The sequence below is a fragment of the Vanellus vanellus genome, assembly GCF_965231255.1.
Source record: "Vanellus vanellus genome assembly, chromosome: 1".
Classification (NCBI taxonomy): domain Eukaryota; kingdom Metazoa; phylum Chordata; class Aves; order Charadriiformes; family Charadriidae; genus Vanellus; species Vanellus vanellus.
Window position 1 is genome coordinate 163,526,796 of NC_138905.1, and position 13,685 is coordinate 163,540,480.

The 13,685-nt window shown below is 43.6% G+C and overlaps 1 protein-coding gene across 3 annotated transcripts in view; it reads right to left on the reverse strand.

Moving 5' to 3' along the window:
• The window catches only part of MBNL2 (muscleblind like splicing regulator 2), a 112,509-nt gene extending 102,998 nt beyond the window's left edge, over nt 1-9,511 (reverse strand). For all 3 annotated transcript variants that reach the window (XM_082480968.1, XM_082480966.1, XM_082480967.1), the window contains exon 1: nt 9,382-9,511. The gene's annotated coding sequence lies outside the window, so the exon portion shown is untranslated. The remainder of the gene's footprint in view (nt 1-9,381) is intronic.
• Between the last annotated feature and the right edge of the window lie 4,174 nt (nt 9,512-13,685).

Below are 13,685 nucleotides of genomic sequence, written 5' to 3' on the forward strand. Positions count from 1 at the left end.
AAAAAGATGCCACTGAAACTAAGCTACATTTTGAATTTTCCCATCTTCAATTAGCACAAAAATAATTCAGCTCACTCTTTAAAATTATCTTTTAAGTCTTTTAAAATTATTTAAAATTATCCCATTGTTTTTGCACACTAGTGCAATACAGGTGTAAAACATCCCATTGCTATTTAACAGGTGATGCAAGCTCCCGTTTCCCTACAAGCTGTCATTTAACATCCTGAGCCTGTAGGGTAGATGCTCAGGGGCATGCAGCAAAATCAGCAAGCAATCTCCACTGTAAGCAGAGAAAATAGGCTCCAGGAGACTTCACAGAAAATGAGAGCCAATTGGATAATTTTTGGTTTGTTTTTTTGTTTGTTTTATTTTTTTTTTTAATCAGTAAGAGTAGGATTGAATCCCTCACACTTTTACAGCAATTAATAACCTGCACATGTAAGAGCAGAGGTCTCCGTATAATTAACAAAGCATTACTTTGGCAAGGAGGGAAGGCCTGGAGTATGTAAGTACAGGGTTTTATTTCTTTCCGTGAAGTATGGATGACAGGTAGGAGAAAGCTATGCCAAATGAACTGCTGGCAAGCAACTAGTCTTTTGGTTAGCAGGCAGCTCTGTTTTGTGAAGTCTGAGTTTGTGTTCACATAGGCAAGCTCTTCTTTAAACAGTGGAGTTACATGCATTCAGTCATGAGTTTTGCACCAAATTTCCATTTTCACCTCAAAAGAGGTTGCTTTGTCTCAGCTTGCCCTCTGATTACTGTGAAGTGCCACGAATACTTTTATTTGTATGTTTTTAAACATTACATGTAGATCTTTGCCCAATTACTCTGCCACATAATACTATATACATGATCATGAACCTGCATTTTTCCCTGATGTCTTGTAACAGAAACAAAAAAAATAAGTAGCTGTGTACACAGGAAGAAACAGGAATTGTTTTCACTCGGAAAAAATAAGCAAATGAGTAAGAGTAACGAAGAACAAGAAACAAGGTCCTCTATCAGAAGCACTAGGTGCTAAATGGCAGCCTGATCTCCAACGACAGCAAATTTCAAGCAGCACACATCAAGATTTAATCCTACCACCTCAAAAATGAAGTAAATTACAGAAAGAATGCCTCAAAAATCAAAATGCACACAGGACTTCATTCACCAGAGGTCCAAAGACAGAATGGAGAGTTTATTTGTAGGGAGAAATCTCTGAGTGGATAGCATCCAGCTTTCTAACAGGACATACTTCATGTCTTCCGTATTTTTCTGACTCTCCTCTCCCTCCCTCCCTCTCAAAAAAAAAAAAAAAAGTGTTATAAAATTGACAAAGTCATTCATTTGGCTATTCCCCATCATACCAACTCTAATAACAATAAAATATTAGCACTAATACATATTAGTAGAGCCAAAATAAGATTAGAAGGCATCCTGTCTGCTAACTTTGGCTTACTTGAAGGTAGTAGTAGGCAAAAGGGACTGCAGAGGAAAACTGCAAGATGAAGATTACACAGATCTTTTGCTTTGGGGTATATAGTCTTATGAACTCAAGATTGTAAGGCCAAATTCACTGCAGTCCACATGCCCTCTTGGTGATCATAATGCCACCTCATCCCCTGAAGCCATCTTTAGCGGGCCCGTGAGGAGGGGTTTGCCTGTTTGAGAAATATTACCATCAAGGAGTTCTGCCCCTTCCCTCTGGGCCAGGTGAGACCAGAAGAAACCTGTTGACAAAAATAACCTGCACGTTCTCAGGTCATAAACACTTAGGCCAACAATACTGATCTCAGTATTGGTCACTGAAGCATTACTGTATGAACTACAAAAGCTGTACTGAGGACATGAAATTAAGTTTACCACCAAGTATCCCACAGTAGCTGGTCAGCTCAGTTCAAAGTTGCCTAAAAAATTTTTCATTTGGGAGGAAACTGAGCCAGGCTCATATAAACTTTGGTTGGAAGAAACCTCTGGAGGTTACCTAGTCCAGCCTCTGACTAAAAACAAGACTATCATCAACAGCCGATAATGTCAGCTGTGGCTTTGCATTGATGAGTCCTGAAAAGCTCCGAGGATAGATACTAGCTTCTCTCGATGACCTGCTGCAGTGCTGCACTACCTTCCTAGTAACAACGTTTTCCCAACACCCAACCTGAATCTCCAAAGCAACAATTTGTTGTTATTGCCCCGTGATGCCATCTGGAACTACTAAGCAGACCTTGGCCCTATTATCTTCATAATCATCCTCCAGTAGCTGTAAACAGCACTATTTGTCCCTTAGTCTCCTTTTCATCCAAATAACGAAGCCCAGCTCCTTCAACCTACACCCCTGCTCATAATAGTAGCTCTTCACTGGATCTAAACGCAGTAATAGGACTTCACCTGAGCTGGAAGTACTGCCTTTGACAAAAGCCATGACCGTGTGCTCAGTTCTCAATGGACAAGCTAAGGAGACTTCCATCTCTCTCTCTTCCGTTTACTGTTGGCAGCATATACAAGGGAATATCACTCACATGTTTTGCATTTGCTTCTTTTGATTCTTCTTTGAACTGCTGACAGGAGGGGCAGGTTAAAAGCTCTGGATTCTGCACAGAAAGGTCCACAGAATTTTCAACCTTACTATTTTGGTCCTTTCAGACATTTTGCATATTGAATGCACTTCCATTTTACAAAGATATCTATGACCAAGCCAGCTAACAACAAAAAATGAAGTTACCAGTGATTACTTTCTAGAAGAGTTCTTTACAGGTCCTTCAAAACACAAAATTTGATGCAGACTCTCTCTTCCAATTATGGCCATCTTCAAATATTTCTTTTTGAGACAATGTAACTTCCAAGTGTATTGCCAGCTCAAAAAAAAAAAAAAAAACAAACCCTTTAAGGGTATCCCATTCATTCTGCTCCTTTTTTCAGTCTACTATGCAGAAAGTAACAAATAACTATGAACCCACTGACAAAATCCTGCTGAAGTAAGCAAAGTGGAACTACAACAGTTTCAATCATTTCTCCTGTTTAGAAAACTCAGCGTCTCAATCATAAAAACCTTCTGCACAGTTCTACACAAACCAACATTTCCCTCTTCCCACTCTTGTTTCCAGGAGCAGACGCCACCAGGGACTCAGTAGCAGCAGCAGCAGGGACAGCTCTAGCAGGTTTGGCACTGTTGGTACCACATAAGAAAAATGCTTCGATCATCTTTGAAATTTGTAAAGAACAATGAGGTAAGCTTTCTAGAAAGCGAGAACAATGCTGTAATAATCCTCCTGTCAGCCCTAGGGCCATCGCCACAACTCAGATGACCAAACAGCTCTGCTGCTTCATGAGGGAGGAGTATTGAGCTCCACCCAGCTCTAGCCTCCAGTTATTGCCACACTATTAGTCAAGAGGCCTCTTTATAGCTCAGAAAGCATATTGATTCCCCCCCAACCCCCTTTCTCTAATTCACAACAGCAAGGACAGGTTATTTCAAGAAAATGACTGACTGAAGCCACCGACAACACCTCCTTCTGCTGGAATGTGCCCTAATCTTACCATTAGGCTATTACACCCTCACCCTTCCTGTCCACACTCACCCCTGCTCCCACAGGATGCACATCCAGGTCTAACTATTCCCAGGATTCAACAGCTTGCACCTCCAGAAAGAATCACCGGGTGTCCATGCCCCTCCTGTGGCACCCAGCAACCTGAATGGCACAGTCCACTTCATCTGCCATGGTATAAACTGGTATGGGCTGTTCAATGAATTAGGAAAAGAACCAGAGAAATCAGATACCTTCTAAAAGCTGCAAGTAGCAGGAGAAACATACTCCATCACAAACAGGAAGCAAAAAGCATAAACCATTATGAAATTAAGTGAATGAATTGAGTAACATAAGACCTACCTCTAACTGCCAACAAGGCAATACACAATCCCAAGAGCGAAATACCTGATATGGATTGCATCACCCAAAGCTGTCTAGATGAGATGTAAATCCCATGTCTTTTTTTTTCCCCCTCACCATACTGAGTCAAAGAGTCAGGCACAAGCAGATGGCAGGAAGCACTTTGTTCACCTGTTCTGCAAACATGAAATCTAAGGTGCCTTTAGTAAGGCATCTTTATGAGATTTCATTAATCTGAAAAGCTAAAGCTAACATTTACTCCCTTAAAGACCACAATAAACAGCTTTAGCAAGGCTAACACTAATAGCTTTTAATGGAAGGTAGCAAAATGTCCTAGAATTATACATTTTCAGAATTTCAACAAACATATCGACAAGGCTAAACATGCAGAAGTCCCCCAAAACTCATCTTTCCATGTTTTGTATGAAAAGCCAGTTTCCACATAGTTCCCTTGGCACCTTCACAGGTCACCTCCAGTCCAACCTGTGGAGTTGGTCATATTTTGGACCTGGCCCTTGAAGTTGAAAATTAAGGATATCACAATGGTACTACTGTTTTGGAAAGAGCATCACCTCATTCAAGCAAGTGAAAGAATGTCCAGTTTCCCAGCAACTAGGGAAAGCCTCAGTAGAGCAAAGACCAAGAAACTCCAAAATCTTCTCCAGCTCACAGATGGCCAGCAGGCCAAGGGCCCGAGGGCTCAAGGAACCACTGACTGGTACCACCAGCAATGATCAAAAATACAGTCAACTCCTAAGAACCACTGCTCCAGTAACACACCCCAAAATCACCTTGATGTTTTCACATCTCACCCCATATACACTTCAGACAGAAATTCCAGATTTGAGAACAGCAAATAGAGGCCGAAAAAGTAATGCATGAAAGCCTATGCTAAGATCTTCAACGTTCAGAACTTAAAACGTCCCTATAGTGATAGAGCACTGCAACAAAATATTCTACTTCATGAAAACCTTGTGCAGTTGGAAAGCCCTCTCAGTTAAGAACACACCAACAGTCAGCTTACACAACCCAAGTTTAGTACATTTAGAGATCCCTGTACCTTAAAATAAGGTTGTTGGTTTTGTTTTGTTTTTTTTCTCTGGGATCTGAGAATTCAACCTTCCAGACCTCCTTTTTGATACCATCAGGCACAAAATATCTGTCTCTCACCAGGGAGGCAGGGACACCTCATGAGGGCCCACAAAAACATGATGAACAGTCTGGGGCCTTCCTGGATAAACTAGGAGCAATGGGGAAACAAGCAGCAGCAATCTAGTAGCAGTGGGAAGCTGCTACCCCATCACTCGATCCTTCCCCTGTAGACACCTATGAAGCTCAGTTCCCTCTACACTGCTCTCTAACATGAGTGTCAAACCAGCAGAAGAAACAGTCTCAAATTCTCTTAGTGTGGAGACACAACAGACCTATTTATCCTTCAGCACAAACAGCTGCAGCACCATCAAAATGATCCACTATTGAGGAGTAGCTGAAGTTAAACCTAAACCTGGAATTCAGTGGCAAGCAGAGGAAAACAGTGTCAAGAATTTGCAGCCACAGACAGACCCTGGTTTTGTTGCTTTAAGATACATGATCCCAACTGGTCATAGGTCAGAAGTATTTCTGGACTTTACACTGACATTATACTTTCATACTGAAACATTACTCAGCGACAGCATTGCTGCCTCAGCTCTATCTAGGCAAAGAGTGACCTGTGTCTCCAGTACGCTGCAGGCAGGTCATGAAGCCTTCCAGTCTAGGAAATCTGATTGCTCCAGAACATGCTATGTCTTTCCCCAGTAATACAGTCTGCATACCATCTTCCTCCCATCTTCCAGGCTGATACCTCACAGTGCTCAAACACCTACCCGCAATCTTACAGCTCTCTGTGGCCATGGCTAGGGCTACCTTAGGCTCCGCAGAGGAACAGTCCCTGACAATTGTCACTGTCATCAGTCACCCAACGTGAGCCAAAAACATTGGTGTGCAGCTGTAAGCCAGGATAAACTGTTGCGTTATTCAACACTTCAAACTCTTTGAAGACATCTGCTTGTCCTTCATACCTGTAGTTGATTGAGCCGTAGTGACTCCATTTTTACTCCAAATTTAGTTTCAGTGTTTCAGTATTGCATTTCTCTGAAGCCATAAGCGAATTGATTGTGTCAAACCCAGTTATCACAAATAATCCAACCACAACAATCAAGACAGCGAAAAGCACAGGGGAAATAGCAGCAGTAGAAAAGAAAGAGATTGTTTTTGTTTTAAAAGGTTTATTCACCAGAAATGAGTGACTTGAAACTGAAAAGCATTTTTGATCAACACTCTTCATGACTTTCACATCAATGACATTTTAATGAGCACTTTCTAACTAGCTCTACTTACCTCAAGTTGCAAATGAACGTGGGAGAATATTGAAGAAAGGTATGGGGGGGGAGAAAATTCCATCAGGCATTTTATTTCTTGGATGCCTGTGAGAAAGTGAATAATAATTCATCTGGGGAAAAGTGATCCAGCAAAGGTTCGATTGGTAAAAGACATCTGGAACAGAGTAGTAAGTAGACAGAAAGAGTCTGAATTATGATAGAGGGACATGAAGAAAGATACAGTGAGATCTGGAAGCCAATTAGGTTACTTTGTAATTCTGCAAAGATGAAAGTAGCATGTTCACATCTGTCCTGAGTACTTCAGTCCCAGACAGCTAACAATAAACTGCCAGAAAAAAAAATTATAGAAGAGCAGTAAATGTGATTGTAGGACTGGCTGGAGCCAACTGAAGTGAGATTTCTACCCTGATAACTGACAGTATGAAAATACCTTCTCTGATAACAGGTTTAATATGGTTCATAGCTCTTTATTTCTGTTTTTATTGGCAGGCTGGACCAAATTCTGAAACCTTCCAGTAGAACCACAATAAGACCTATGAGGGCCTATTAAAAGTGGGGGAAAAGAAGGCAATATAAACAAGCAGACTGTTCACTCACCTAGCATGGCATGAGTTTCAGTGAGAACATGCCAAACCTAAATAAATTAGGCTGTATAATTTTACTCAGCAGTGTAAGGAGTAAAATAATCGTGCAGTGTTGCTGAGATTCCAAGAGCTACCCAGAGGATGCAAAAACATGTAAAGCTGTAAGGCAGCAATGGGAATACCAATTTAATACACTTTTTCTTCTTCCTGCAATAAATTGTTAACACAACTTTTTTCTAGGGTCTTGTAACAGAGCTTTTAACTCAAGAAAATGCAAGACTATGAAGGTTCCCAAAATGGCAGTCACATGCCACTGGTGGCAGGATTCACATACCACTTTTGCTACAGTAGGTATACCACAGTTTAAGGATCCTTAGGTTAGTAGAAAAAGTAGTCTATTTAGTACTGCACACTACAATTCTCAAGACTCTGCAACCAGCAGAGAAACTACAGAGCAGCTGTACTAGAAGAGATGAAAATTTCACCCACCAAGTGTTAGCAGCAAGTAGACTTTATTTTTAATCTTCTTATGACAACTGTTATTCTATAAAAGCCAAATTTAAGAAAATGATGCTCAAATGAAGATTTCAGCATCACAATCCCAAACATACCACCAATACCAAAGATTTGAGATTTTGGCAGGTCTGTTCATGTCTAAAACCAGGCCACTTCTTCAGAGGGCAGGCCGTTATATGATAAAGGAGCTAAATTTCAGAGGGAAAGTATGCTGAGGTGACACATGTCATGTCATCCACCCACCTATCTGCACAATGCAGAAGTACCACTCCAATGGTGACAGAAGGGATACCACAACAAAACAGCCCATCTCTTCAGCTATAGGAAAACATTGCTGTATAGCCACCGCCTTGCAAGTTACCTTGGATGGACAGACAGACCCATACACTAGTGCAAATCACTGCTGTAGCCCACTGCTATCCCAAGTTTCACTTGCATGTAGGTGAGCCATAGCATACACCAGCAACTATGGCAAGTGCCAAAGACTGACGTGCCCCAACTTGGAGCTCCCGCCTGTGTCAGAAGTTTTGTTGCCAAGATCTACAATGAGCAATACTGGCTGGCACCCCCCGACCACCTTATCACAGGAGAGAGAAACCGCAGGGCTCAACCCGGGGTACATACACCCTTTAAAAGTGTATGCAGTTGACACGACACAAAAGGGCCTTGTCCATAGCAGGAAGAATTACATGCCTCCCAGCAGCAGTATCAGCTGTACTGGATGTATGCAAATAGCAGTAACACCAAGTACAAGTTACAAATTGGCATAACGGAAGCTGAAGCAACATTTTTTTAAAACACACTCAAAAACTGTACGAAAAAAAGCTTTCCACTAGTCCTTGACAGTAACTTTAGAGCATTTCCCAGAAGAGTTTAAATACGTATTTGGCCCTAAAGCTTACCATGGATACCTTTTTTGTTTCCACAGTGTGGTATGTGCACACAAGAAGGGAAAGGGAGGACAGATGGCTAAATCTATGCATATTTACCAAGGTATGAATACCACGTTAAAATCATAAGCATTAGGCCAAGTCACATGTTTAAAATTAATTACATTTCCGCTACTACCTACAAGTCCACACTGCTTTAAAAATCTACAAGTCTGAACAAGATACGTCAGTGTGACATGATTGCTTAAGTATATTAATCCCATATGGATATGCTCTGTAGCTGAACTAAAGGCAACACAAGTTGTTCCGTGCTACTGTTCAAATACATATCCAGCAACATGACCGCTGTCTGTTCCCCTCCCAGCCGAAACGCAAACGTGCCTACAAGAAACAGAAACCAAAACATCTGGAAACAGAAGCCTATAAGCAATGTTCTCATAGCTCAAAAAAATATGGGTAGGTGTATACATAGGCAAGTGTATATCTGAGTGTATATACAAGGAATAACATATAGGGTTTCCGCACAAAGCTAGTCGTAAGGAAAACATTTAGTTTCTGACAGTTTTTCCCCTCCTGTCACACTCACCTTTAGGGGGGAAATCCGCCCCCCAAACCTGCCCAGCGTTATTCCCTGACGATCACAGAGAGCTGAAGCGGGGGGTGGGGGGTGTCGCGATTCGAAGGAAGCCACTGGGGCGTCCCCACGGAGCCCTCTTTCCTCTCCCTTCCAGAAGTAAGGAAAAACTTAGGACTCCCGCTCGCTCGCTCGCTCGCTGCTGCTGCTCCTCCCCGCAATGCACGCCCTGCCTGCCAAACGCTGAGTTCACAAAACCATCAATCACCCGCTGAACCAGACGCGACGGGGCGGGCGGCAGAGCCCCGCCAGGCTCCCCCCTCCCCCGGGGAAAAGAGCGGCGGGGGCGGAGGGGGGGGGGGGAACGTGGGGGGGACGGGACTGGGGACGACGGACACCCGAACAAGCGCAGCAAGCGAAGAGGCCGAGAAACGAAACTGCCGCCGAAATGGGGGACGTTGGGGGGACGGGACACGGAGACGCCGCGGGACCCGCTAGGGTCTCCGTGTCCGTCCCCCCCCCCCCGCCAACGGCGGGGCCGGCCCTGGCGCGGACGGCTGCTTTACCTACCTCGGAGGAGGCGAGGAGGGACACACACACACACACAACACCCGCTTCTCCCAGCCGGGCGGAGGCGGCTCCGTGCAGCGGCTTGTCACCTCTCCCGCCGCGACCGCGACGGCGGCGGCTGCTGTTCGCGTAGGGGCGGTGCGGCCCCGCCTTGCCGGGGGCCGAACACCGCCCCGCGCCGCACCGCCCCGGGGGCCGGGCCTGGGCCTGGGCCTGGGCCTGGTCGGGGCCCGCCCGCTGCAAACCGCACCGCCCTCTCTCACGGCGGCGTCCCGCGGCCGAGGCCTCGGCGGCGTCGCCGCTGTGTTTTACGGAGCGTTCGGCCCACCTCGGGGGGAAAATCCGAGCGTTTCTTCCCGAAAAAGCACGGGGCGGGGGGGGGGGGAATGGCTGCGGAGGGACCAAAATGTTGGGTTTGAGGCGTGTTGGTTGCTCGTGCTGGAGCCATGGGATTCATAGAATCGTAGAATCGTCTAGATTGGAAGGGACCTTGAAGATCATCGAGTCCAACCATCAACCGAACACTGCCAAAACCACCACTAAACCGTGTCCCTCAGCATTACATCTACACATCTTTTAAATACCTCCAGGGATGGTGACTCCACCACTTCCCTGAGCAGCCTGTTCCAATGTTTGACAACCCTTTCTGTGAAGAGATTTTTCCTAATATCAATCCTAAACCTCCCCTGGCATAACTTGAGGTTATTTCCTCTTGTCCTATCACTTTTTACTTGGTAGAACAGACTGACACCCATCTCACTACAACCTCCTTCCAGGTAGTTTGTGGAGAGCGATGAAGTCTCCCCTCAGCCTCCTTTTCTCCAGGCTAAACAACCCCAGTTCCCTCAGCTGCTCCTCATAAGACTTGTTCTCCGGACACCTCACCAGCTTCGTTGTCCTTCTCTGGACATGCTCCAGCACCTCAATGTCTTTCATGTAGTGAGGGGACCAAAACTGAGCACAGTATTCTAGGTGGGGCCTTCCAATGCTGGAGTGTCACACCATTACTGTAGGCAATTTATTGGAAGGAACAAATGCAGGGTTTGGCTCCTAGAGCTCATTCCTCCTAGATTTTGACCCGAATTCGTGAACAGTTTCTGTTCCCCTGAAGTGAGGTTTCCAGGCAAAAAAGCGTTCTTCCCCTCGTCTGCAGCAGTCAGTGCAGGCCCTTGGTGCCCCTTGGCCCCCCGTGATATGATCACAGCTAACCCCTGCTCTGTGGGCTGGAAGGGCTGAGGCCTCGTCTGACAAACTCCACAATTCGTTTCCAGGTGGTTTAGGTCCCTGAGAGCGGGCTCTCCAGAAAGTCAGCCAAGGAGGAGATGGTCAGGCATGGCCAGGAGTGAGGCCACAGCTGCCCCAGCCTCAATGGATCTAACCTGCTGCAGCATCTCAGTGTAAGCGGTGATGGTGGGAGGAAAAAATGAGAAAGTATCTGCACTTCAGTTTCAACTAAATTCCTTTAGTCGGTCCCTGAGGTTTTCTGCAAAAACCAGTAACTGAACTTTCAGATTTCTGCTACTGCAAAATGTGTTAGTTTTGAGAAAGAAAGTGAGCCTTTCAACTTAGCCACCTCCTTTGGGGTTCAGAGGCTGAAAAAGAGACAAAAAGAAAACCCCCCCTCCTTTTTTTTTAAAGTAATGAGCAGAGCAATGAATTAATATTTTAAGGCAAATTGGAAACCAGTTCTAACCAGTCTGTTCAAGGCGACCCCATGGATAAAGGTGTTTTAATATAACCAATGAGAAAAAGTATGTTAATATTGCTCTACTTTGAAAGGGAAATATAATAAATGGAATAAATGAATTTATTTATATATCCATATATATCCATATATCCAGAACCTAGCTGAGGATGCCACCAGGTACAATAAGCACCTGCCCCCCCGTTGGTAGGAGGAGGGAATGGCTTTTAAAGGGGGGGAGAAAAAATAAGAAAAAAAATCTGCTGCTGCTGCTCCAACTTAACCCACTGCTGAAGATGGTAGTCTCCGGGTGACCAGGAACAGCAACAGCAACATCTCTACCCATTCCTTCCCTCCATTTGTGCAGTTTTGGTCTCAGTGAATGGCAGTTCTGTGAAGGAAAATAAGCAAGGCTGTAAAAAATTTTACTGGCACATTGTTTTTTAATCTTCATTAAAAGAGAGAAAGTAGAACTGAGAAAGACATTGAATATGCAAAAAGCCTCAACAGGCTATTCCATCAATAAGACTTTAGTACACAGCTGATATCATAAAATGCAGGCTCTCCTGAGGCCTTCTATTAGGCATCCACTCACAGGGAAGCAGGATTAAATATATTTCAGGCCAAATCCAACATGTTTTTTTTACCCTGCTTTTAAAAACCTCACATGAAGTGCCCATTCTCTTCAGGCAACTTGTGCACATTAACTGTTTTTGCACAAGCCCCTCTTTCTGCAAACTAACCTGATTAAATTCTGCCTTGCTCTTGTGATTGTGGAGGACAACTAATAGTATCCTGTTTATGTCAATCTTTTACATACACCTCTAAAGCTATCATGAGCTATATTTTCCCTTCAGACTTCTCTTTTTGATTCAAATTGTCATGTTTTCCCAAACTTTTATCATTCCTGTTGCTCTCCTCCAGACTCTTCAACGTAATGTCCACAATAGGACACTGTGGACCAGCCAAGCCTCAACAGCAATGAAGGAAGTAGAATATTTAATGGCAACTTACGTATAGCATGTTTGCCAGTAAATCCCTCAATGAGATTTGTTCTTGTTGCAACGGCAACTTCATGTTGACTCATTGAGTAGGGGGTCAGAGCCAACAGCACCCTTTCTTCGCCAGCTACTCCCTGTATGAATTTCATGCCTTCCTAAGCGCCTACCCAGCACTTGCCCTCATCATGTTCATTTTGGATACTTTCCACAGATGGAGAGTATTTTTTAGGAGCAATAGTTTATCAATGTGCATTCTGAAGTGGCTTATTGATATTAGAACACAGATCATTAATTTTGCTTTTTTCTTTGAAAAATAATTTCTAAATCAGTTTAATGAGGCTTGGTCAATATTATCCTACTTTGAAAGGTGCAGCCTAGAAAATTGATGAGAAAGCAAGACAAAATACCATTAACTCTTTAATATTTGTGGGTTTTTTTGTCTTATTTGTCTTATTACTTTTTTTATTAAGAACATACCACAAAGACTGAAGGTATTTTACCATTAAAACAAGGTGTATGAATGGGGCCATCTGTATTTTACAAAATGATAAAATGATATTCAGAAATTTTGCATATACTTAGAGCCGATCTGTCAAATCTTTTAATAGAGCATGAGATACATTCTTCTGGTCTCCATTCTGCTCTACCACCTGCACCTCAGGGGCTTGCCCTGAGGCCACCAGCCATGTCCCCTGCCTGGAGTCCAGGAGCTCACACCAGCTAGCCTGCAGAAGGTGCCAGCGCACATCGGTTTTCCACCAGCAGCCATCCCCCGCCCAGTGGTGCCCTCATGTGTCTCCATACTTGAATTTCAAACATTGGGATTCCAGGAATTTGTTCGACTTTGACATGACACTAGAAATCTGGCATACGCAATCTGTATGCTGTGCAGCCCCTTTCTCTGGAGCCTCAGATCCGTTTGGGAATTTCACACAAGGGAAGATGCGTGGAGTGAAATAACTTGAAGCCATACTGGCATAAGCTGTGCTTTTAATTTAATAATAGTGTTGAATAATAGTACCAAGACAATCCAACAACCTGGTTTAGATCATGGCAAACTCCTAAGTTCAGACATGAATTTTCCTTGCCACTTAATTTTCAGGGCTACCAATAAAAGAAACTTCACAAAAGACTCTTTTTAGTGTCTCTATATTCACATGCTGCAGCAAGGGAAAGTTGGCATGCTTTCACTGACATTATGCCTGTCTACACAAGTTGAGATTAATTTGTTGTTTCAAAGGCAGTCAAGTCAGTTCAACTCTATCTCGTTTTTTTAAAGAACAGAAAATTTCAGCTGAGTATGAAGTTTTCCTATATGTGGGCACCTATATGTACATAGAGGCTATTAGGATTCATAGCCAGTGCTGTAACTCATTCTTTTCTTTCCCTTTTTTTTTTTTTAATGGTAAGGAGAAAACGTGAAACTTACCCTATGAAGTCATGCAAGTTAATTGAACAAATTTAATGCTGGAGCATCAGGTTTCCATAAACAATTCACCCAAAGTTTGTGCAATGTCATCATCCAAGGAAACAAAGTCTGCAAGCTGCTTCTCCTGCGCAAGTTTTGCAACGCCTTTTTTAATGTATGCAACATTAAATTTGCTCATATGACAACTGGG